The sequence below is a fragment of the Callithrix jacchus genome, chromosome 10 (genome assembly GCF_049354715.1).
Source record: "Callithrix jacchus isolate 240 chromosome 10, calJac240_pri, whole genome shotgun sequence".
In the NCBI taxonomy this organism is placed as follows: domain Eukaryota; kingdom Metazoa; phylum Chordata; class Mammalia; order Primates; family Cebidae; genus Callithrix; species Callithrix jacchus.
In genome coordinates this window covers 34512616-34537635 of record NC_133511.1, presented here as the reverse complement: position 1 = coordinate 34537635, position 25020 = coordinate 34512616, and the positions used below count along the sequence as shown (strand labels likewise).

Genomic DNA, 25020 nt, shown 5'->3' with positions numbered 1-25020 from the left:
AAGTTTGGGAGAGAGAATATGCTTCTGTTGGCAACCTCAGCTTCCTGCCTGAGCCCCCCTTCAGAGCTGTGCTCCCAGGGAGGAGGGAGGACGACAGGCCTAGCCAAGGAAGCACCATGTGAGGAGCCTCAGGACCCCATGCCTGATGGCTGTGCTGATCTAACTGGGTTGTAGGAGGAGGAGAAATCTAAAGCCCCACACGACAGAAGGTTCCAGCTCAATCTGCGTCTTGCACTGAAGAGCTAAATGACACGTAATTCAGTTAAAGGAGAAGGAAGCAAACCTCATCACAACAGTTGAAAACACGAAAACAACAAATAAACAGCTGCTTTGAGCCAGCAACAAGGAGGCCAATTTGATCTTCGCAGAAAGAAAAGTGCCATCTTGCATGTGTGTGTGTGTGTCTGCACGAGCGGGCGGGCGTGCGTGTGTGCAGGGAGGGGCGGCACACTCCAAGAAGCAGCAGCTGCAAGCAGTTGAGAGAACAGCATCAACCAAGTTCCTGGAGCAATCTGTGCGATTAGAGCTACACCGTCCACAGCACAGAGGAGGGTCCCAAGCTTGAGCCCTCAGGCTATACCCACTCACAATTCCCCACCATGCTCATTCCCCACCTGTTGCAGCCCGGCTGGAGGGGAAAATATCTGGACTCTGACTGCCCAATGTCCTGTTCGTGAAAGTGTACCACACACCCACCAGCCACTGGTGAATGCGAGACAAATAACACAGGTCCTCCCCTTCAGGGTAGAAGGCAAACAACCCTCAAAAACCACAGAGGACCAACACAAAATAGGCTTCCAGACCTCTCCGCAGGGTTAGTGATGAGAATCCAATGATTCTGATGAGTCTGTGTTTTAGCAGGAACCCCAGGTGATTCCTTTACACACAAGGGGTGAGGTGACAGATTGTCTCTAAGAGCCTAAGTTAGCTATTGCTGTAATAACTCTACATAACAAAAATAAACTCGCAAAGTCTCAGCAGTGTAAAACAACAGTTGTTTGTTCTCACAGATCAGTAGGGCAACAAAGGCAGCTCAGTTTCCAGCTGTACACCCTGGAATGCCAGGAGGCTGGGGGCAGCTCCACGTGTATTTATTCTGGGTCCCACAATAAATGGAGGAAGGCAATGTGGAAACCCAGGAGGCCTTGGGGCCTGATGTTAGAACAGGCTCGCGGTCACTTCCACCCATGCAGTGCCCAAAGAAAGTTGCACAATCAGTCACAAGGTCAAAGAATGTGGATCAACACATGGAGTGGAGGACTGGGGCCCACTGGTCCTTGCAGTTTCTTATTTTCTTCAACAAAACAGCCTTAATTTTCAATTATCCTATCTGTAAAATGGGTGCACAGTAATCCCCATACCTACTATCTCATGGAAGTGTTGAAAGAATGTAATAGATAATGTTCTTGATGGTGATTTCTAAACTGTAGGGGCTGATACATACACTAGCCAACATGCTTGTTACCCCTATAATGTGAGTCCAAAGAGATGGAGAAGGGTGGTAGCCCAGATCACCTCTCTGTTCTGTCAGGCTCTCCGAGTCTGTGTGTCAGTCTTCATTTGCTCACTCACCTGCTCTGGTGCTCTCAGCTCAGTGAAAAGCACAACGAGGGGCCACTCTTGGGTCAACCCAAGTTTTCCTGCTGGAGAGACCACAGTGATACTTCTGAATGCCCCAGCCAAAGGATCCTTTTACCTAACTCCATCTGTCCCCAGATAACGGTACTCCCCTTCTACTGCATACCATTCATCATTTGGGGCTGCAGGAACACACAGATCCCAGGTAGTCAGTAGTTATATCACTCTCAGGGTGTCTGAAATACTAGAGCTTTTGGTAAAGACCCCGCTCTGTCTGATGAATTTGTTGTGTTTCCCATGCATTTGTTCCAAAGAGGTCTGCCTGGTACCTTGGTATTAGGGAAAAACACAGACTGATGTTGTGGCGTCTCTGTCCTGGTACATTAAATGTGATGGGCCAGCAGGTGGAATCCTGGCTCAGCCCTTAAGCCCCCCTGCCTACAGTGCTGTGATATGTTACTGGGCCGCTCGGGGCCACTGGCAGCCATGAACCTGGAAGCAAGTGTGCCCTCTGCTGAAGAGGCCCCCGGTGTCTGGAATAAGCTCGTGGCTCCAGAGCCTAAGCTTGAACCCAGACACCAGCTTCTACATCTTCCTCTACAACGTGCATCTGAGATTTAGCTTTCTGTGTGTTTCTGGGGATGGATGGATATCAACCTGCATCTAGCCACTCCAGGCAGCCTGTGTTCTGAATACTGTTCAGGCATAATTACCACGTTTTCCCATTAAGCCCCTTCTCTCTCCCATTGTCCCATCACCCCGGTGATGGGACCTGTAGAACTTCTTCCCAAGCTCCTCTCCAGCCTGTATTAAGAATAGTGAGATACTTAGATAAAGATACTTGTCTCTGGGATACTGGGAGACCAGGGAAGATGCAGGCATGCTTTGTGCATTTCCCAATCTGCGCCTCTGTGTTACGTTTATGTCAGCCTCACCTAGAACTCAGTGAGCTTTTTCAACCTCCAGACGCAAGTATTTGGCAAACCCCAAAAGATTTTCCCGTATTATTTCTTTATTTATTGCTTCTCCATCTGTTCCCTTTTCTCGTTCTGGAACTCCTACTATTTACATGTGAGATCTCCAAAATCTGTCCTCCAAATATCTTATTTCTCCTCCTAATTTCCAACTCTTCATTTTCGCTGCATAGTTGAGATTTTTCTTCCTTGTGATCTTCTACGGCACTGATTTACTTCTCTGTACTTGCCATCTCCTTTAACATAGCTACTGAATTTTTCAACTTGGAAAGCATGACTCTGTCTTCCAGGAAGTCTTCATTGTGCTGTGAATTCAAACTTAACATCCAAAATACTCACCCTCGTGCTCTAGTTTCATAGTCACTATAGTTAGAGTTTGTTCTGTGTCCTCAAGAAGAGCCACCTACGCTGGCGTTCCAGCCGCTCTCCTCTCTCCTGCTGGAGGTCCCCTTAGGTGTGTTTTATTTTCCTTAGATGCCCCATGTTTACGCTGTGGGCCCTGGCAGGCTGTTCTGTTTCCTCGAGCAGCAGCAAATGTGACTGCTGTGAGTCCCGGCGGGAAGCTGCCCGCCCTCCTCAGAGACTCCAGGAGGAAGCCACTCTGCTTTTACCCCTTGGTAGCCTGGGCAGCACCCTCTAAGTTTTGGGGGTGAGGAGGGATTCAGCCCACCCCTACCACCTCCCACATCTTCTCTGGGTCCAGAGAGACCACTATAGCCAACTGTTACTTAGAATTTTCCCTGAATTACCTAATATTCAAACTTAACATCCAAAACAGAACCCTTGGGTTTTCCTGAGAAATGTGATTCTTCCTCCCACTATCCTCCTCCTTCTCCAATGCACAAACCTAGGACTTGCCCTTGAGTCCTCGACTTCCCTCACCATGCACATCCAAAGCCCAAGTCTTGGTTATCCCAGGCCTAATTACCACATTTTCCCATTAAGATATTTGCTATGTCTACAGTAATCAGATTTTCTTAATTAAGCTGGGCAGTCCTGGATTTTGACTGCCTACTTCTAATGATTTATTCAGGCACTCATGCACTCAGCAAATATGTAATAAGTACCTACTGAATGCCAGGCCCTGTGTTAGGTGATTGGGAAACAGTGGTGAGCAAAACATGGCCCTCAAGATGTTTATTGTATGCAGGTGTGAAAACGTGTTACTCAACAGGGAATTCAGCACATAGGGCCAGTTCTAGACAGGATAAGGGCTGAGTACTGTGGGGACGGAAGGGATGGCTGCCCATTCCCTCTGATTCATGTGAAGGATCCAGCTCCCCTTTCTTCCCTGTACCTTCATTTACTCTTCCTATTCAGAAGTTCCCATTAGCCTTGCATCCTCCCTGTCCCACTCCCCATGGGCATCCCGCTTTCTTTTGATGGCTGCCTCCTTCCTCTCACCCATCTGTCTGGCTCCCCCCGCCTTACCCTGACAGGAGCTGAAACACCCCCCTACTCCTCACCCTATGGAATATGGCCAAGAGGACCACCCCCCTGCGCTCCTGCCTCCCACAGTAGCTGGGGGACCACAGTCAATCACTTTCTCTTTTCTGCTGCTCCTATTTCCAATACCCAAGGGCGGTACAGTTTAAGAGAAGAAGATCCTAGCTCAGTAAACCCTAATTCTAGCTATTCTCAGGTCTACCAGCCTTATGACCTTAGGCAACTCTCTGGGCCTTCTTGGGCCTTCGATTCCTATTTTGTAAAATGAATCAAATTACAGGCAAGATTCCTTCTGGAGGAGAAGATTTCACCCAGAGTTGACATTCAAAGAACTTATACAATTTGTTTACTGTAAATTTGATGGAATGTAGGACTCTTATCTTGGTAAAGCAAAATCAAAAGGTGGACATGATGCTGCTTTCACACTTAGATCCTATCTGGCGCCCTGGAGCCTTGGCCAAGTGAGCCTTATGGACCAGAGGTATCCGCGTCACCTGAGCACTCTTCAGACTTGTAGCCTCCAGGGCCTCCAGAATCAGAATCTACACTTTATTCAGACTCCAGTCAGAATCATAAGATTCCTAAGTGCTTTACACTTTGAGAGGCACTACCCAAGAGGACACAACCCAACGTATCAAAGGGAGGCAGGTTTCAGTTTTGAAGGAAAGAAATAACTTTTCACAGAAGAGAGCAGACCAAACGTGGGACAAGTTGTCTAGAAGATAGTAGAGACCTCTGCCATCGGGTTCAAACAGAAGCAAAATGGCCACTTCTCAAGGATGTAGTATTGTAGGAGAACAGAGTGTTCCGCAGGAGTGTGAATGCCTTGGCCTGTGGGCTTCCTTCTAACTCAAGAGTATAAGATATTTAAATTCTGGCTCTGCCATTGCCTCAGTTTCCTCCAGGGTGGCAGGGGAGTCAGAACTCACACCCACTGGTCATCTTCACTGGTTTGGAGATGGTATCACCAAACATGGATGTCATGGTGGGAGGACAGAGTACAGCAGAGGAGAGCCACAGGGTCCGCAGAGACGACAGTATTCACTTCTCATACAGAGACCATTTATGAAAAAGGCCGCTGCACCTACCTCGGGCCTGGAAACCTCATTCCTCTTGGACTACAGAAGGGCCCTTTCTCCCTTGCTGGTCAAGGGCCTGAATTCTCAATTTAGAAGCTAATTCTCGTTCAAATTAGTCCATCTCACAGATAGAATTACAAGCCGGGTGATGATTTGGAAAATACAATCAATTTAGTCCAATTGTTCTTGCATGTCAGCTCCATACAATAATGAAGATTTTGCTCCTCAGGCTCTAACGCTGACAAGGAGCCATTATCCACAGGAGTGAGGTTGGTCTGATTAACAAAGGAGCCGCACGGTGGAGAGGCACGCAGGCCAGCACCAGAGAAAGAGGCAGGAAGGACAATGACCAGATTCTGCTGCTGGGGGGAAAACTTGACCAGAGCAGGACAATACATCTTTTTTTTTTTTTTTTTTGAGACGAAGTTTCACGCTTGTTACCCAGGCTGTAGTGCAATGGCGCCATCTCGGCTCACGGCAACCTCCACCTCCTGGGTTGAGGCAATTCTCCTGCCTCAGCCTCCTGAGTAGCTGGGATTACAGGCACGCACCACCATGCCCAGCTAATTTTTTGTATATTTTTTAGTAGAGACGGGGTTTCACCATGTTGACCAGGATGGTCTTGATCTCTTGACCTTGTGATCCACCCACCTTGGCCTCCCAAAGTGCTGGGATTACAGGCGTGAGCCACCGCACCCGGCCAGGACAATACATCTTTACCAGGTCAGACCACAGGACAGGATCCATGTGAGTGCACCTGTGAGCACACTGAGTGCATATAATGCACCTGTCTGACTTAATAAACATTTACAATAGCTGATATTCATTAGGCATCGGGCATGTGGCAGACATTGTGCCAGGCGAAGCAGCTGATCTAATGAACAAGACACAGTCTGAACATCCAAGGAACTGAAGTGAAACTATGCCCTGACCATAAAGAGTAAGAATGATGGTGGTGAGGATGGTGGTGTTGATGATGGTGGTATGATAGGCATTCCTCCACCAAAGCCACCACTGCCTGGTGACTGATTTTCATGTGCAGTGAAAGATTGTTCTTCCCATTGCTCATCTTGGCTATGAGCTAAGAGACATTAAAATGCTTTTGTACAAAGCAAATAGTATGCATATTTTATGAAATACATTCCTCTGCCTGTTTAATTGTGAGATCTTCAAAAGAGGCAGAGAGATTCACCATTCACCACTGGGATGAATGGAGGGGGTTCCAATGTCAGCCATGGGAGGCCCCCTGATGCTGTCCTGTCCTGGTTCTCCAGGCCTGTGGAGGAGGGGGCTGAAGGGCTAGGCCCTGTGACATGGCCTGGCCACTTTCTTTCCTCCGGGGGCCTCATTGTGTCCAGTTGAAAAATTAAAATGTCTACTTTCCCACTGCTTAAGGTTTCTCAATCCTGGTTTATCACAAATCAATCTGCTGAGATTTACTACAATAATGGTGGTTTTATAAGTCATTAGAAGTGGCTCATTCTGGAGACTCCTAGAAGTCACTCACACTGGGTTCCCAGAAGCATCTCTAGTGATCTTCCCAGGGGCTTACACTGCCAGGACACTCCCAACCTGCCCCTAATCCTTAGTCTAGAATGTGGACATTCCAGTCCTCAGCAAAACAACACTGCAACTCTCAAGGTGGTTTCACACTGAGGCTCCTCTGGGCCTTCCTGCCTAGCAAGTGTGGACCTCTACAGGTGATCTGTGGCTGGCCACACCAGGCCAGACCTCGGGGAGGACTGTGCAATTGTCCCAGCTACATCAACAGGCAAATGTCACTTAACAAAGCCTTGCATAGGTTTATCAGAAAACCGATGGCCCGGAGCCAGGGACCTCTTCACTGCACACCAGAACTAACACTTGGAACTTGGCTTTCAGTTCTGCCAGTTAGGTCACCATCACACAGAGGCAACTGCATCTTGATTTGAGGACTCTATGGGACCAGGACTCCATTATGCCTTCTCTACACCAGGAACTTGCCATCAGTCCCATAGAACACCGTCTTTATTCCCCCGCAGTGTAACTCTTCTATTGTTCCTTCTCCCTATTAGACTGTAAGCTCATTGAGGGTGAGTAAGATGTACTGCCTAGTAACCAGCATCTATCAGGCACCCAGTAAATAGTGGTTAGATGAGCAAACAGTAAAAGGAGAAGCTGAAAGATGAGAACATATGAACTATTGATTTTCACAGGCATATAATCCTAGAAGTTAAAAGGATCTTAAATATCACCTAGCAACCAGAAAAATGGCCCCTGCTCTGCACACCCGTGTGTGTGTGGTTAGCCTGTTACCCACTCAAGGCAGACACCACTAATTGGTCATGGTGCTCTGTGCTGCTTACCACAGATGTAGTTTTAGGACACTTCACCCATCTACAACTAGTTTACTGAAATCTGCATCCAGGATAAAACTGATTTGCCATCCCAGATACAGCTGAGCTCCCTCATTGGGAATGTGAGTCTTCTTAACCTTCTCCAATCCTCCCCCAAATAGTACCCTGTTTTCACTCATATGCCTTATCTAGCTGTCACTTTAAAGAAGGCCCTGCCACTTTCAAAGAAACACAATGACAAGGCTTTGAAACAGGACTCCATGTGGTTGTCGCCTGGCTTCCACTATGCAATGCCTTCCTGCCAAACCCAAGCTGGGCTTCCAGAGTCCTGATACTGCTTACATCCAGATGCAAGAACATACGCGTCTCATGAGTGGAGCTGGCCTCGGTGCTGAAACATGGATCTGTATATATGAGACTGTAAAACCTACATTATTGAGGATTTAGGGTGTTTGCTTTACTGAATGAGGGATTAGAGACCTGAAAGCCCAAAATGACCATCCGTTTGCAGAAAACATAGCTGGAGAATTAGAACTGTCAGATGTGTGCTCAAACCCAGGGGGCCCTATTAAAGCTCTCCCTAACTCCCTAGACTCTTCATCTATCACGAGGCTCTGTGAGGACAGATCACCAATTCTCTACAGGGCCCCTGAGTGCTTTCAGCCAGGAAGTTGTAATCAGATAAAAAGCAGTTTTTCCAGCTCCAGGCATGGGTGCAGCCATAGAGGCTTGGGAGCTAACTGTCTGGGCAGTAGGCCCAGGATTTTGATCTTTGGGATCTGTGAAGGACCAACCATTTCATGTTTTGATGAGAGCAGTGCCCAGGATTTCCAGTGACCTAGCTCCATCATGTTTTCTCAATGTCTAAGGAGGGAGAAGCTTTGTCCCCAGCACTCAACATGCTTTCTATTCATGGGTCCATATTTCCTCTTTCTCACTTCCCAGAAATCCTGCCAGACTCTGGATGGTCTCATAAGGTCAGCAGGGGAATATTCTTCCATCCTGCCAGCTTCCCATGATCAGTGAGTCTGCGAGGAAGTATTTGATGTGAGTTACCTCTTTTCCTATCTGGAATAATACATAGTTCAGACCATATGCAGCTTGAGCAAAGAACATCAATGTCTAGTAATTCTGAGTGTCCTTCTTCCCAACTCTGCCACCCTCTTGGAACAAAACGAAAGTCATTGGCTTTACGCATCTTGAAATGGAAGAGCGAGATCTTCCAATATGCTGAATTATGCTTCTCAAACCTTTCAGTATGCAACCTTTCTTTCAGAATGTGCCTGAACAAAAATCACTGTTGTAAGTCTGAATTAACCAAGTGTCATGGTCTTCTCTTCCTCTTCCATCCAAAAAGTCACTGTATCCCAACCCCGTGGGTGATCACAGAAAGGTTCTGAAGGCTGCTGCCCACAAAAACCCTTCCCCTCTCCCAGGTTTTGGCATTTGCAGTAGCCCAGGTCTCAGTCTGGCTCCTCGATGACTCTGCCAACCTCTTCTCCTCGGTAGAATAATCCATAGTGGAAGGGGAGATAGCAAGGACAAGGGCAGAGAGCAAAACTGAAACACTGAAGCCTCAGGCTGGAGAAAACCATGGGACTAGCCCTCCGTTCCTTTCTTTCTCGCACCTATCAAAATTCCTGGCCAGAGGAGGTGCTCAGAATTTGGATGAATGAATAAATGGCAGCAAAGCTGGCCCCCTAGCACCTTCTTTCTTTCTGCCAAATCCCAAAAGGAAAGGGTAAGGAGTCTCTTCTGCAGAAGCTCTACTAATACCCAAAGGTCTAGGATGTTTGCTCATCACCCCAGCCATGGAGGGGAGTTTGGGCAGGAAATTAAACAACTCCATCCATCATATTTATTGAACAGCTACTCGCTGGAAGACACTAGTGCAGGAGGTCACTCATGCACACGAATCCTCAGACTCCAAGCAGAGAGTGTCCTTGCCGCTCCCCATGGCTCTCTCCTTGCTCTCTCCTCTCCAGCCTCACTTGCTGTGTTTGTTCCTCAAGTGCACCAAGCCTCCTGCTGACCCCTCAAGTCACCTATTGCTGTCCTCACCTGGCCCGTATTCCCCCAGGTCTCAGCTCAAGCATGGCCATCTTAAAGAGCCTCTCCCTGCTCCTGCCCTCCCAGGACTCTCTCTAGCTTGTGACCCTATTTTGTTCCTTCCTGTACCTCCTCCACCTCTGTTCATTCTGTGCACTTGTCCATCTATGGACCACTAGCATATAATTCCTGAAGTATGTTTTGATTATGAGCCTGAGTCCTGGAACTGGGCTGCCTGCCTCAAATGCTGGCTATGTCACTTACTAGGCATGTGACCTTAATTAAATTACCTAAATACTACGCCCCAGATTCCTGACCTATAAATGGAAACTATAATCGAAACTTGTCACAAACAGTACCCGTAAATAACACCTTACCATGAAATTAGCTAATGCACATGAATATCTGGAACCTGACCTGGTGCATCCATACAAAGGGCCTAATCGAAGTTAAGACTCCTAATTGCTATCATTTACTGCTGTGTCTCTGGTGCCCAGCACAGTGCCTGCCATATGACTGGAGCTCAGCAAATAGTAGTTGAACACAGGAAAGCCACTGTGGTAAGTCTGAATTCATTATGCACAGATGGGTGAGAGCCTCCAGACGTGTCTGGATAAAGCACTATGGAACTGAAGGGAAGAGCAGTTTCACTGCCAGAGGTGCCTGAGGGTCAGGGGGGCTGCGGGAGACAGCACAAGCCACAGAGCTCAGGTTGGGAAAGGCTTCAGGGAGACTCGGGAAGTATGGGCTCTGCAGAGTAGTGAGGGAGTAGTGGGGAGATCAAGGGCCAATCTGGGTTATCTTCGCTTCTGCAAGAGGACAGAGAACCGTCCCAGCTTAGCCTCAGAGATGCTCCCCCAAGTCTCAGGGCTCTGCTCCCATCACCTCTCAAGCCTCCCTCAGCTACAAAAAAAAGAAAGCAAAACAAAATGAGATGACCAAAGTGTTCTAAAGCCATGTAACTGCACCCTTGCCCTGGAGGTAGAGACTGGAGAGGAGCAGGACTCAGCCTTCTTGCACCAGCTCAGGAAAGATGCTGGCCTGGCTTCTGAGAAGAAGGGTGGGTAGTGGGGAACCTGTTGACCACATGACTATCTTCAATTTTTTATGTAGAAAACAGGGGTGTTCAAGATCAAAGCTCAGACCAGAAACCTCCTAAAGAAAGGGAAGATTTAAAAGGTCTCCTCCCCTTTTTCTATCTGGGCTATGAGCTCCACCACCCAAAACAGCACATCTACACACATCCAGCCAGGAGCCACCATGGGAACATTTCAGACATGCCTGGCAAACACCGCAAAGCATGGCTGGGTCCCTGGGGAACTCGCCCTGCCTGCCGAGGCAGAGGGCAGCTCTTCCTCTTCTCACTCCCCCAGCGATCTGGCGGCACCTGGGTGTGCACACTGTGTGCACGTGCTGTCGTCCTTGCCAGGGCAACGACACCATGTGGGGTGGGATTCCTCACTGAAGAATCCCACTGGGACCTTTTCACTTACATCAGCAAAATCACTGCTATACATTCCTGGTGAAGGCAAGGGGAGATTGGATAGCCCTCGACAATTAGACTGGCTAAAACTAAGATGGGTGGGGTGAGGGCCTGGGGCCCTGGGGTGAGGGCAGCGAGCAGCACGGCTGCATTGCCTCTCTGGGGTGGTAGCTGAGAAGGATGGCTGGGCTGAAAAGGCAGCATCATTAGGAGTCTGCAGCAGATCAAAGCTCCTACTGAAAGAGAGGGCAGGGCAGACAGAACCCACGAGGGGAACAATTAACTGATAAGAGTAAACTAATTGTTATTCATATTAAATTAGGGCACAGGTGATTTGGAGAAAACCTACAGACCCTCCCAGATGTTTTGCGGATTTTGCATTGCAAATGATGGTTTTACAGGACTCTTCTGGGATTCAGATTATGGGAACTGGGCCAGGACCAGAGCGGGGGCAGGGCTCCCGTCTTGCTTAACTACACAATAAACACATAACGGTTTGTCCCAGAGGACAGACCCGGGCTCTGCATACTAAACATGCTGGTGTTAGGCTTTGGGGGCCTCTGAGAAGAGGGGCTCACTACTGGCAGGGAAGGCAGGGGGAGGGGAAGATCAATCATTCAGGGAGACATGGAGGTGCTCCAGATGTTTGGAGAAAGGGCCAAGCTGGGGGGATTCATCAAGTCCAGACATGGGAGGGAAGGATTTCCACAGACCCTGCAGAGGCCAAGCAGGAAGACAGGGGTGGGAGCATGGCTGACCCGGGGGGATGGTGTGTGTACACGTGTGTCTGTGTGGGTGCAGGTGCTATGAGGTCAAGGGCATCAAGCAGGAGAGTCCGTCCATATGCAAGCATTTCTACGTGCACATGAGGTACTTTAGAGTGTGTGTGTGTTCATGTTGGCGCATTTGCATGTGTAGCTGCCTCTATGTGCATGTTTTGTGTCTACATAGACATCAGTGCGTGTGCGTGTGAGTGTCCATACACTTGGGAGGTTGCCAAAACTTCCCACCAAAATGAATGGCAGGCTGTTGTCTCTTCACTGAGACTTATCATGCTAATTTTAATCTCCTATTATTGTTTTAAATTGGCTCTAAAAATTAATATTAAAAATTCTGTAAACACAGCCTGGGACTAACATGCAAGACAGGTCCCTAGAAAGAGGCTTTATTATTACAACTGTTCCTGCCAGAATGCTGAGGGAAAGCCGAGAACCCCTGCAGACAACATCTCTGAGCCACAGCCCAGCAGGACCAGGCGGACCAGAGCCCAGTTAGTCTAACCCCTGTTTTATTACTGAAAAGACCGGCTGGGGGGAGGTCTTTTGCTAGTGCCTTCAGAACCTGCCTGAAATCCAGGCCTCCTAATTGCCATGTTTCCGAGGTCTCCTGAGTTCACCCCGGTGGGTCTGTTTCCCTGCTGGTACAATGAGACAGTCTTCATGGTCATTTCTGTCCTCCCATTTGGTGATTGTGTGGCTGCGGCTGGCTGGCTCAGCAGAGGAGGAAGGCAATGTGCCCTCCAGACTCGCCTGGCCACTCCTCCATGCTCTCTGGTACCCCCCTCCCCACCATCCTGCTCCTGCACCTGCCCTTCAGCTGGTTTGGAGTCTAAGGAGAAGCAGAGCATGGAGGCAAGGAAAATACCAGCAGAATTCCCACTCAGGAAAGGCCTCTTAGCAGAGTCTAAAGGAGGGGCTGTAGTAGGGGCAGAAGAAGGCTGAGCAGCACTGGCTGAGATTCCACTCATTAGGAGAAGCAGGAAATGCTCCTGTACTGCAGCAGGAGGTACTCAGGTTAGATTCGGAGGAAGTTTTGAGCGCATGACAAGAAGGGACAGCTATTCCTAGAGACAGTCATTAAGGACACATTCACCTGTCTGTGATGATGTGCACGGTGAGGTGAGGTGCCTTCCTCCCCTCAAGGTCTTGACCAAATTGGCTGATTCTGCAGCCTCTGCTCCCACCCCACCTGCACATCCTCAGTGGGAACAGCAGGGCCAGGCCCTGTCCTGACAAGGAAGAAAAGCTGATAAAAAAGAGTTCCGTGGTCCTCAGCCTGGGCGGGAAGTATGGGGACACAGCTGTGGTTAAGCAGTGCCTAGCCGTGGGGCTATGACTAGTTTCCCGGGCAGGGAAAGAGGGAGACTCTGGAGAAGGTACCAACAGTCCCTGGTCCCGCCGCGAACCCCGCCCTGGGAGTTGGCCTCCTCCTGGGGCTGTGAAGAGGACGCGGCGGCTGTGGCCAGGTGTCCAGGAGCACCGGGAGATGCCAACCTCTAAAATGAGTGCAAGGATGGCTTCCAAGTCTCCCACAGGCTGACGAAGGAGTATCTGGAAATAGCTCCATGGAGGGCTTCAAGCCACCTTACCAAACGTCCAAGTGCGCGCCTACTCACTGGCCTCTGTCCCCTGCCCACCAACACATCGCAACGGAGGCCCGGGAAATTCCTGGAGAGCCCGCTGTCCCCGGCCTCCCCGCGCCTCTGCGCCCACGCAGGCCTCCTGGCCCTCTCTCTGGAATGCCCGGTGCACTGGCCCGGAAGAGGAGGTTGGGGGTGAAGCTGACGCGCGCCTGCTTCCACGGGGTAGCAGGGGCAGCAGGGCCCACAGGTGGGGCCGTTCTACGGCCGCCGTCTGAGGACCCCTGCGACCACCCCTTACGAGCATCGGTATCCCGGCAAGGCACCGCCCGCCCCCACCAGCCACCTTCCATCCGGGGTGCCTGAAGCCAAGGAGGAAGCCATATCCCCCACCGGCTCCCCAGCTCGGCCCCTTGGTCCCAGAGAACCGTCCCCCCCACCCTCCCGCAGCAGCCCGGCCGGAAACAATCACCCTTTGAGAGAGACTGCCAAGCTGGGCGCCAGGAGCAGCCAGGATGGAGGCGGGGTGGAATGGGGGTGCAGGCGGGGGCCGAGCTTTAACTCTCGAGAGCCGAGATCCGGGGGTGCTTTCGGCCCCTGCCCGCCACCCCAGCTCCCGCGCCCGAAGCAAGAGTCGCCTCCGCAAGGGAGTGTGCTGGGGAAGGGTGGGGGGCGGTGGGGAGGTAATACCAATCCCTTAGGGGGTCCCCTCGCCGGTCTCCCTCTTCGCGCCCCCGCCTCGGCTGGCGAGGTTGGTACCGACCATTAGCAGCTCGGGTCCCGCCGGCGCTGGCGCGGGCTCGGGGCGGGGGCGGGGCGGGGGCGGAGAGCGGGTGGGGGCGGGGCGGGAGGCTCAGTCACAGCCGCGGCGGCACCGGCGCATCCGCCGCCACCGAGGGGACTCTGCGCCCGCCGGGTCGGATCGACTCCGGCCGCGAGCCTCGTTCGCCCCGCTCCCCCCCAACCCCCGCGCGTGATCCCCGCGGCGCCCTTCCCGCTCCCCGCCCCCTGCCTCCCTGCCCGCGCCCTCCCTCCCGCGCGCTCCCAGCCTCCGGCCGCCGCCTCGCAGAGCCCAGAACGAGCCGGGCAGGGGCGGTGGGGCCGGGCGGGGCTGCGGGCGGGCGGGCGGGCGCGCGGACCCCGCGGCTATGAAGTGGCCCCCGGGGGCCCGCAGCCCGAGAGTTCCCGGGGAGGGAGGCGCGCGCGGCCCAGGGCAGCAGCCTAGGGACGCCAGGGCCGGGGCGTAGGGGCCGCCGCCCGCGATGGACCGCGCCGGGAACGCTCCGGACTCGTCGCCGCAGGTCAGTGCTCCGCGCGCCCCCGCGGGCGCCCCGCCGCGCACAGAGCCCCTTTCTGCGTCCCCATCGGTGCCCACGCCATGTCCTCCCGGGCGCGCGCTGGGGCGTGTGTGTGTGTGTGTGTGTGTGTGTGTGTGTGCGCTGCGCGCGCTAGGGGCAACTGGAAAGGGGGCCGAGAACAGAGCTGAGGCCCGGAGGCGCTGCTGCCTAGGGACCACGAAACAAAACCCGGCACCACCTGCCCTTCTCGACCGGGATTAGGGGAAGAGCTGGTTCTCAGCAGCTTCTAACAGTTGGCCCGGGCTCTCCGCCGTCAGTTCCTGGGCTCCTCAGCAGGTGGTTTCTGGTGGCCGGATAAGGAGTCAGGGGTCAGTCGTCCCTCACCTCCCCACCCCTGCTGCCCACCAGCCCTCTCTGGATTGCTCTGTGGCTCCTGAGCACTGCCAAGTTAACTCTCTTCAGGGGGCCTGAGCTCTGCGGGGCATGCTGAGGGACCCAGGGATGATAAGGGTGGCAAAGGGCTCTTGGGACCTTCGGTGTAGCAAGGAGCAAAGAGGCGCGACCAGTTAACCACCCTCCCATCTGCGCCTGGTCTCAGATCTGAAGTCCCAATCCCTATAAAATCAGAGCACACAACTTCCAGAAAAAGGAAGCTGAGAGTTGAGGCAGGAAGTAGAGAAGGAAGCCACCGGGTCCTACAGTGCCAGGGAAAGGAGGCGACAGCCCCATACCAAGCAGCTAAGGTCAAGAACCACCCCCACATGCACACACAGGGGAGCCTTGGCCAACCTCCCTGTGGCCTTCCTCCCCCAGTCAGGCCTAGCTGCATGGATTCTTGTAGAAGCTGGAACTGAAGGACTCCATAGATTTCTAATGTACAGGACTGTAAAGGGGCTGTACACTGTCACTTTTACTGACAGTGGCTAGCCCGGTGCATGGGCACCAATGTGGGTGGGATGCCCACTGGGTCCTAGAACTTGGGCTGTGTAGCATGCACTGTTGAAAATGATGCGGTGCAGACGTCCTAGTGCCTAGCACTGTGCAATGCCTGGATGTGTTCTTGCAGAAATGGGAGGCGCACCACTCCCTAAGTTACTAGCGCTGTGGGGCATGTTGTTCTAGGGTTTTCTAAGATTTGTCTCCTGTGATGATGTTTCCCTACCTCTGCTTGGCAGCCACTACAGAGATTGAGACATTTCCCCCCAGAGCCTGCTCAGTTGGTAACCATTAGTGACCTTACGGGAGCTAACATCAAGGCTTCCCTTTCTTCCATGGGGGTGAATACCCTTTTCTAGGGTCTTCAAACAGACTTCTCACTCTGCCCAGTTCATGCTGAGCACTGCCAAAGGTTCTGGAGCTTTGTGACATTTTCCCTCTGCCCCTTTTGATGGAAACAGAAATGCTTGCTGAGGTTAACAGGACTGGGAGAATAAATAATGCATCTGTGCCCCATTCAGCACTGGAGCTAGGAGCTTGCTGTTCCTGTTTCTGTGCCTGACCCCAAGGTGCTTGGGGATCACCACAGGTCCAGGCGCTGGGTTGATATCTATGTCTAGGTTTCTGGTTGAGTGGGTATTCACTCTTCCACCAGAAGCAGGGGGCAGGTAAATCCCTGAGCAGATCAGCTCCAGCAACAGGATTGGCACCCGTGGCAGAGACCAACGAGCTTCACAGGAGGATGCCCAGGGGCAAGTCCAGTTTCCCATCTCAGGCTTCTGGAGAGACCTGGAGGTTCTCATAGTGGTTTCCTGGGAGTGAGAGGACCAAGTCAGATGTACTTTTCCTAGTTGTGGAGCACAGGGTGTTGAGGCAGGCTGGGAGCTGGGAGTGAGATGTGAAAGAGGATGTGCTGACTGAAAGACTGAGCGGACAGGAGCATGGGGCGCTCCATTGTGTCTGGAAGAGAAGGATGATGCTCCTCTCTTCTGAGAATGGAGGGGAGGAAAGAAAGGGGCTCAGGAGGAGAAGGAATCAGAGAGAAAGCCTGACACAGGCAGAGAAGGAGGCAATGAGATAAGAGACAAAGGCACGGAGGCACACTGGCGGACGGCAGAGGGAGGCACACAGGCAAAAGTCAGGGCGTGCCAAGTGGTGAGTTGGGGCAGGATGGGGGCCTTCCCCATTCCCCCACATTGACCTCAGCAATTGTCCACCCCTGCAAGAGGCCCCTCAGTGAAGCAGTTGGACATTCTGTGAGGAAGATGCTTTCCTATCGTTCTGATGAATATAAGCGTCTCTTACAGAGAAGCCCAAAGGCAGAGGGAGGACAGGCTATGAGGTCAACTGCACCAAGAGCTTGCAGGGACTTTCAGGGACACACTTCGGCCCCTGATATCTCCCAGTGCTGAGGGCTCCTTTCTATCTTCTGGCCCCTGCCGTAACCCTCCTGGTCCTGGAATGCATGGCAGTGGTGAAGGGTGTGGGGACAGGGAAACCTGGCACTTGGGGAGAAGAAGAGAAGGCATGCACCCCATCCTCAGGCCTCCAGGCAAAAAGACCTCTGGGGACCCTGCTGAAGACTAGCCAGGGGACATGGAAGAGGTGCACTGGGGACAGGCCCTCAGCCAGGCTGTATGAGGTCCAGTCTCAGCTCCATCTGTGGCTAGCCGAGTAGTCTTTGGAAAAAGAGCTCTCTAAGCCCCAGCTTCCTGATGATCTATAAATCGGGAAACTGTCATCTCACCAGTTTTTAGAAGAAATACTAGATGTATTTTAATTTAATCTATGTATTTTATACACTCTCACCCCTTCTTCAGGGATCAGGATGGCTCTAGAATTTGGAGTAGCAGTGTCAGGCCAACCCTGGAACCAATCCCACTGGAATCGGGCGGTCTGTCCCACCTCCCTCCTCACCTGCTTGGGGTCATCATACCTCCAGACTCTGGGTTGGACCCACCCTTCCTTATCCCGACCCAAAGATTCCAGAGCATGCCTCAGCTCAGAGTTCATCCTTGCCAAACACAAAATAATGTTTTCATGTCTAATTAGTGTTAAATAGAATCCTTCCAATTTTTCAGCATGGTCATCTAAAAAAAATCATGAAACTTACAAAAATTTCATATCAGTGAGCCCTTCTTATCCATGCTGAAAGGCTGTCAAAGGTCCCCCAAAATTCAGTTAATTTGCACCAACACTGACCAAGCACTTACTGTGCTGGAGGCTCTGCACCAGGTGCTGGGAGCATAAAACATCAGATAATCCAGATATCCAAATCTAGTGTTTTTCTGGTTAGCTTTGGACGGGTTATGTGGGTTTTTTCTTTTCTTTTCTTTTCTTTTCTTTTTTTTTTTTTTTTTTTTTTTTTTTTTTTTTTTGCAGCTACAGCAAATTTACTTTTCTAATGAGGTTTAGCTCCAGCCAATATTAAAATGAGCCTGCGCTCCCTGCGCACACACCAGCTGACAGCGGGGCAGAGGCAGCCTCCGCGCCAAGTGCCTGGCAGGGATTAAGGCTTTGCCACTGATAAGCCCAAAAGTGGAGAATATAAGTCTGGATCAAGAGTTGACTGGATTTGAGGACTAACCTTGCCCAGGGGGCTATGGGTTCCATGGCTCAGCTTCAGAGCCATGGCAGGAGCTCTGTCTTCTCATATGTGGGAAATGTGAGCCAGCTATCTGCTCACAGGAAGAACAGCAAGCGGGATGAGGAGTGGAGACACGGAGGCGCGGCGTGGGGAGTGCCAGTGGCACTGTAGTTGGAGGCCTGGCTCTGCCTGTCCTCTGGCTGGCTGTGTGGGGTGCGGTTCTCTCCTTCCCCTCTGCCCATCTTGCTTCCTCTGTTTAGGGCAGGTGAGCAATCTGGCCTCTGAGGCCATGAGTCTGTCTTTGGATTCTGGGCTACTTATTCGGCTGTCATCCAGAAACTATTAGAGGCTGACACAGGACATTGGGGGCTGCTTCCCTCCCCACCCTGAGCAGCTCCTCAGTCACACCGGCCACATTTCAAGTACGAAACAGCCACATGTGGCTAGAGGCTGCCATCTTGGGTGGCACAGATACAGAATGTTCCCGACAGCACCGAAAGTTCTAGCAGACAGAGTGTTGTGGACCTGAGCCTGCATGGGTGGTTTGGCAGGGTGGTAAGTGCAGGGCCATACTGGCTGGACTCAGATCCCAGTTCTGCCGCTTGATAGCTGTGTGGCCTTGAGTCGTTGCTTAACATCTCTGGGCTTCAGACTTCCCGATTTTAAAATGAGGGTAATAATAGGATGTTTCTGAGGAGGAAATGAGTCATTACAGTTAATCATGCTAATCACTCAGGGCATGCAATAGCAAGGGCTTTTTTATTTTTTATTTGAAAATAGGAAGCCATTTTTCTTATTCATGTATTTAACAATTCAATTAAATGCTTATTGAAGAGCTCACTCTGCCAGGCCACCCACCCCCCATTAACACAAGGCCTGCTACCTCTCTGATCCTTCCTGAGCCTCTACCTCCTCCCCTGGGATGGGATTATTCCTGCACCATGCATCCCTGGAAGTGAGAATGAGATGAGGAAAGTATCCTCTCTTTATGTGGACGAAGCCAGATAGAGAGGCTGATGGTTTTTGGAGGCAGGTGCAACTGAAATTCTGTTTTAACACTAAAAAGCATCTGCTAAGCCCCCATACTTTCAAAATAAAGGGCAGCAAAGGAGGTGTGGTTAGTTGGCACCAGCCAGCACCGTACTGAACAGGGATGGAGGAAGGGATGTGAGGGTCCCCCGCCTGGGCTCACCCCCTCCCTGGTCTGGAGGGCAAGACATATGGCAGGCCGCCCTGGGCTCAGCAGAGGGAAGCAGTGGGAGCAGGGCCTGCAGGCCTTAGAGACCGAAAGACTGTGCTGCTCAGAGCCCTGGATGTTGGTCCTAGCTGTATCTGCAACCCACTGTGCCACAGACTCTGGTGGGGCCTCAGTTTCCTCATCTAAGACAGGAGAGGGTGCATGAGCATTTCCTTACCTGGGAGAATCTCTTTAACAGAGCCAGAGGCCAGATGGAGGGAGCCTGCCTGCCAAGCCACCGGGGTGGAAGGAGAGGGCTGGACTGAGGGGCAGGAGCTGAACACAGATAGCCCAGCTGGCACTGGACACCCCAGAAGTAGGATTCTGTAACCCTGGGCTACTCCCTTCTTTTCACTGATGAGAGGGCCAGCCCCCAGAGCAGCCCTGCTCCTGTCTAGGGCCACACAGCGATGTCACATGAGGCAGAGGCTGCATGCCCAGTGCCCTCCCCAGCAGGCAGTTGGTACTATTGGCAGACAGATGCGTAGGGGCTGGGGTTGGGGCACAACACTGAGACTCCCAGGGCCCCTCACCTTCTCTCTTCTCCCTCAGACAGCTGGCCCAGGAAAACCAATGGTAACTATCCCTGACAGAGCCCTGGGCAAGGTCAGCTCCTTCAGGTCACAGGCAGCAAATTAAAAATACAGACAAACTTTAATGAAACCCATGAATCGCTAGCCTGCCAGAGTGTGTCCATGCACCCTGACCAAAGGATCTCGCCAGGCGGTGAACATCAGCAGACCCTCTGAGGCTTCAGACCTGGGTTCAGGGCTGCCTGGTGCCTACCTTCCCCAGACATGAAGCCCTCTGGGTCCCCGTAGCTGACTGGGGGTCCCCTTGGGGATGTCTTCCTAACCCTAAGGAGATCACCACTGCTCTGACACCCTTGAAGATAAGTCCTGACCCCCAAGAAGTGTCATTGCTGGGTCCCTCTGAGGCAGTGCAGTAGGAAGTGGGGTCCCTGTGGCAGTGCTGACAGGCTGTAGGTATATATCAACCCCCCAACCCTGCTTGCATTCCCCAGTCCTTCTCCCTCCCTCCTCTTCCCTCATCCACAGACCACAGAGTGGGAGAAATGGCCACTTGTGGCACGGGGAGGACACTGAGCCTGGGGAGGCCAAAGATTCGGCCAGTCGCACCTGTGCTGCAACTGACTAACACTGGCCCCGCCCAGGTCTGCCAGCCTGCCTGGGCTGAAGCACAGCCTCCGGCCCAGCTATTTTCCTCCACGGTCAGAGTTTCTGAATGGAAGCTGAAGTATTACTCTCCTAACTCATCACTTGTCGATATTAACTTCTTCTCCCACACATAAATCTCTCTCTCAGAACAAGTGCTCCAGCTCTGTGTCTCTGTGGCTCCCCAGGCTGTCAGTGGGGCAGGCACACTCCTTCGAGTGGCATGCCTGGAGCCTTGGAGGGGGGCCTCCCCCAGGCATGCCTGGTGCCTGTCACCCCGTGATTCCCAGAAGGTGCATGCCTGAGATCACACACAAACACCCAACCCAGCCATGAAAGCTCACTGAGCCCAGGGTGCATGCCCCGAGGGCTGTGCTGTCCTTGACTGTATCTAAACAGACGCCCTGGATAAATGACAGGCTCTTTTTCATCGTGATTTAAAAAAACACATAACCTAAAACTTATCATCTTAACTGTTTTCAAGTGCACAGTTTAGTAGTGCTGAGTTATTTACATTGTTGCGAAACAGATCTTTCTAATCCTGGCAATTAGAAACTCCTGTTAAATGACTCCCATTCTCCCCACTCCCAGCCCCCAGAGGCCATCATCCTAGTTTTTGTCTCTGTGAATTTGACTACTCCAAATACCTCATAGAAATTGAATCCTATGACATCTGTTCTTTTGTGACTGGCTTATTTCACTTAGCATGGTGTCCTCAAGTTTCACCATGGCAGAGCATGGGTTAGACTGTTCTTCCTTTACAAGGTTGACTAATATTCCATTGCATATATATGCTGCATTGTCTTTATTTTCTTTATGCAGCCATCTGGTTGAGAGGTTATTTTGTGCCAGGACATGGAGCAAAAGCTCAATAAATGGCAATTCTCCCCACTTGCCCTTCCCACTCAGGAGATGTCTGGGCAGACGGGCCACCCAGCAAATACTTCTGCCCAGAGGGAAGCTACATCAGTGTCACGGGAGCATGGAGAAGGAAGGTACCCCACTTTACCTGGTATCTAGTTGGGCATCTGGGGCTTCCTTCCTGCATCCAGGGCCACCCAGGCATCCTACAGTGCCTATCCCCGAGTGTGAAGCCACCGGGGTGAGTGCACCATGCCTGGTCCTGGGTGCAAGCAGCTCAGCAAGCAGAGGGATGGTGAGGGAGGGAAGCACGTACCAGGCAAATGCACTGGCATGAAAGGATGCCTGCGTCCTGCTCTCATCCCTGCTGCCTTCCCTGGATCCTAGGAAAGAAATCAGCCAGGTACTCCTAGAATCTGCCTGGGGACAGGAGCCCAGGAGAGCCTGGAGAGCCCTTCCCCCAGGTATGTGGAGGCCTGCCTTACGTCTGTGCCTGGCAGCGTCTGGGCTCCATGTTAGTGGTGGATCCATAGCTCTCCTGCTGCTCACTGTGTGATAGGTGGCCTGGGAAACCCTGTATTAGTATACCCTACCATCACGGGCACTTAGACTGAGGACCGCTGCGTTCATCACAGCTACACCTCCTCTGCTGGGGAAGGCACATGCTGCCCGCTCTGGCTCACACATGTTCTCAGGCAGCGATCCCCCCACCTAAACACATTGCCCAGGCTGGAGTGCAGTTACACCATCTCAGTTCATTGCAAAAACTGCCTCCCAGGCTAAAGTTATTCTCCTGCCTCAGCCTCCCGGAAGCTGGGATTACAGACGCCCACCACCACGCCTGGCTAATTTTTGTATTTTTAATAGAGATGTGTTTTCACCATGTTGGCTAGACTGGACTCAAACTCCTGACCTCAAATGATCTTCACACCTTGGCCTCCCAAAGTACTGGGATTACAGTCAAGAGTCATTGTGCTTGGCCCAGTTCAACATTTTATGTTAACTGTTTCTCCTCCAGGCAGTGGGGTTAGCTGACACCCCAGGGGAGGGAGGGACCTTAGGGGCAGGGCAGGTGTAACAGAGGGAGGTGGGGGACCCTAGAAGCGGGAGGTGGCGAAAGTGAAGTTCTCCAGGAGCCTGAGCCTGCATCCTGGGGAGAGGGGCAGGGAGTGACAGTGCTCAGGGCTCACTGGCCCTAGACCCCCACTGACAAGTCAATTCTCTGACAGCTCCAGAGGCAGGAGAAGAGAATAGGGATGGGGACTACCTGAAATCCCCAGTCCTTCCTGAGTGCCTGTCTGGGAAGCTGGGCAGAGACACAGCACCAACCTGGGCCCGGTGGTTGGAGGAAGCGGCGACCATGGGTGCCAGCACTGGGGCAGCCCCACTGCTTGACTCTCACTCAGTGTTTCAGTTCTGAACGTCAGTCTCCCCAGCTGATAAAGCAGGGTAATGGGATGGGTGCCCATCTAGGTGGCCAAACTGAGGCTACAGCAGTAAAATGCATGAGAAAGTGCCTTGTCACCTGTCCCGCCCGTGCTGGGGCACCTGCTCTGAGCAGGGACAGAAGGAGCCGGGGCCACGGTGCCAGGTTCCAGGAGCACCGCCTCACCACAGTGGGCAGGCTGCCCTCCACAGGCCAACCCCTTTTGTCCCAGCCGCATGCTGGTGTGCCCAGTTTCCAGCAGGTCCAAGTCACAGCACCGCCTCATCCTGGGGAGAGAGAATGTGCTGGAAAAGCTGCCTGAAGGCTGGTTGCCACCTTGCCCCACCAAGGTGTCTCATTCCTCTGCTCTTCTTCTCCCAGACACTTGGATTCAGCCGGATTTTATTTATTTATTTATTTTTTATAATTTCGACATTTATTTTAGATTCAGTGGTACATGTGCAGGTTTGTTACCCAGGTATATTGTGTGATGCTGAGATTTGGACATGACTGATCCTCTTACACAGGTACTGAGCTTAGCGACCAATAGGTAGTTTTTTAGCCCTTGCCCCTCTCCCTTCCTCCTCCCTCTAGAACTCCTCAGTGTCTACTGCTCCCATCTCTATGTCCAAGAGGACCCAATGTTTAGCTCCCACTTATAATTGAGCAGTATTTGGTTTTCTGTTCCTGCGTTACTGCACTTAGGATAATGGCCTCTAGCTGCATCCATGTTGCTGCAAAAAATATGATTTCATTCTCCTTTATAGCTACGTAGTATTCCACGGTGTCTGTGTACCACATCTTCCTCATCCAGCCTACTGCTGATAGGCGCCAAGGTTGGTCCCATCAGTTCCCTGTAATGAATAGTGCTGAAATAAATATGTGAGTGTATGTGTCTCCATGGCAGAATGACACATATTCCTTCAGGTAGACACTCAATAATGGGATTGCTAGCTTGAATGTTTTAAGTTCCTTGAGAAATCTCCAAACTGCATTCCACAGTGGCTGAACTAATCTACATTCCCATGAACAATGTATAAGCATTCCCTTTTCTCCACAACCTCACCTGCATCTGCTGCTTTTTGGCTTTTTAATAATAGCCATTCGACTGCTGTGAGATAGTGTCTCACTGTGGTTTTGATTTGCATTCCTCTAAATGATCAGTGATGTTGAGCATTTTTTCATATTTATTGGCCACTCGTATGTCATCTTTTGAGAAGTGTCTGTTCATGCATTTTGCCCACTTTTCAATGCAGATATTTGTTTGTTGCATGTAAATTATTTAAATTCCTTCTAGGTTCTGGATATTAGACCTTCATTGCATGCAAGTCTGCAGGTTGTCTGTTTACTCTGTTGAGAGTTTCTTTTGCTGTGCAGAAGCTCTTTAGTTTAATTGGGTCCCACTTGTAGATTTTTGTTTTTGTTGCAGTTGTTTTTGAGGACTTAGCCATAAGAATTTTCCCAAGGCTGATGACCAAAATGGTGTTTCTTACGTTTTCTTCTGGGATTTTTAGATCATTTGAAGTCTTACAACATTCAAATCTTTAGGCCACCTTGAGTTAATTTTCATATATGGTGAGAGGTAGGGGTCCAGTTTCATTTTTCTGCACATGGCTAGCTATCAGCTGAAGCTTAAAGCAAGGTGGTGGGGGTGGTGGTGGTGGTGGTATTTACCACTGTGTTTTATATGATCTAACATTCATAGTGCCAATTGTGTGTCAGGCCTTAAGCTTTCCACTGATTCCCTCATTTGATCCCAAAGTAGCCTGTGAGAGTTAAAGGTGAGGAAACTGAGTCACAGGATATTAGTGCAGCTCCTGCTTTGGATTGGGCTCTGGGCCCTGATATGGGAATGCAGAAATCAGTAAGGCCAGGTGCCCCCAGAAGAGCTTCTCGCCTCTGGCTAGGGGACAAATGTGAAAACCAGCAAGCAAAAAGCAGGACTCAGGGTGGGAAGTCCCACAGTGTGGGCACCTTGAGTGGTGCCCCAGTGGCCCAGTGGAACCAGGGCCAGGAGAGGTGGGACAGAGCACGGCAACAACCCCCGCATCAGAGGATTACAAGATATGACTGCTTTCTATCTGGACCTGAGATGGCTGGGACAGTCACTCAACCCCCTTATGCCTCAGTTTCTTCATCTGCCAGGTCTGCAGACCTGGGCAGGGACAGAGCCAGGGAAGACTTCAGAGTGAGAGA

General features: G+C 51.5%; 1 protein-coding gene and 1 long non-coding RNA gene across 9 annotated transcripts in view; one reads left to right on the top strand and one right to left on the bottom strand.

Annotated features, from left to right (window-relative positions):
- The window catches only part of LOC118145744 (uncharacterized), a 52616-nt gene extending 38376 nt beyond the window's left edge, over positions 1 to 14240 (bottom strand). For both annotated transcript variants that reach the window (XR_004731121.3, XR_008475056.2), the window contains exon 1: positions 14068 to 14240. This is a non-coding gene — a long non-coding RNA (uncharacterized LOC118145744). The remainder of the gene's footprint in view (positions 1 to 14067) is intronic.
- The window catches only part of B3GAT1 (beta-1,3-glucuronyltransferase 1), a 47314-nt gene continuing 36184 nt past the window's right edge, over positions 13891 to 25020 (top strand). For 3 of the 7 annotated variants that reach the window (XM_078339218.1, XM_078339216.1, XM_078339219.1), the window contains exon 1: positions 13891 to 14055. The gene's annotated coding sequence lies outside the window, so the exon portion shown is untranslated. Of the gene's footprint in view, positions 14056 to 14159; positions 14606 to 25020 lie in introns of those variants that run through there. The other 4 variants (XM_035265166.3, XM_017977667.4, XM_009007174.5 and 1 more) reach the window with 2 other exon arrangements.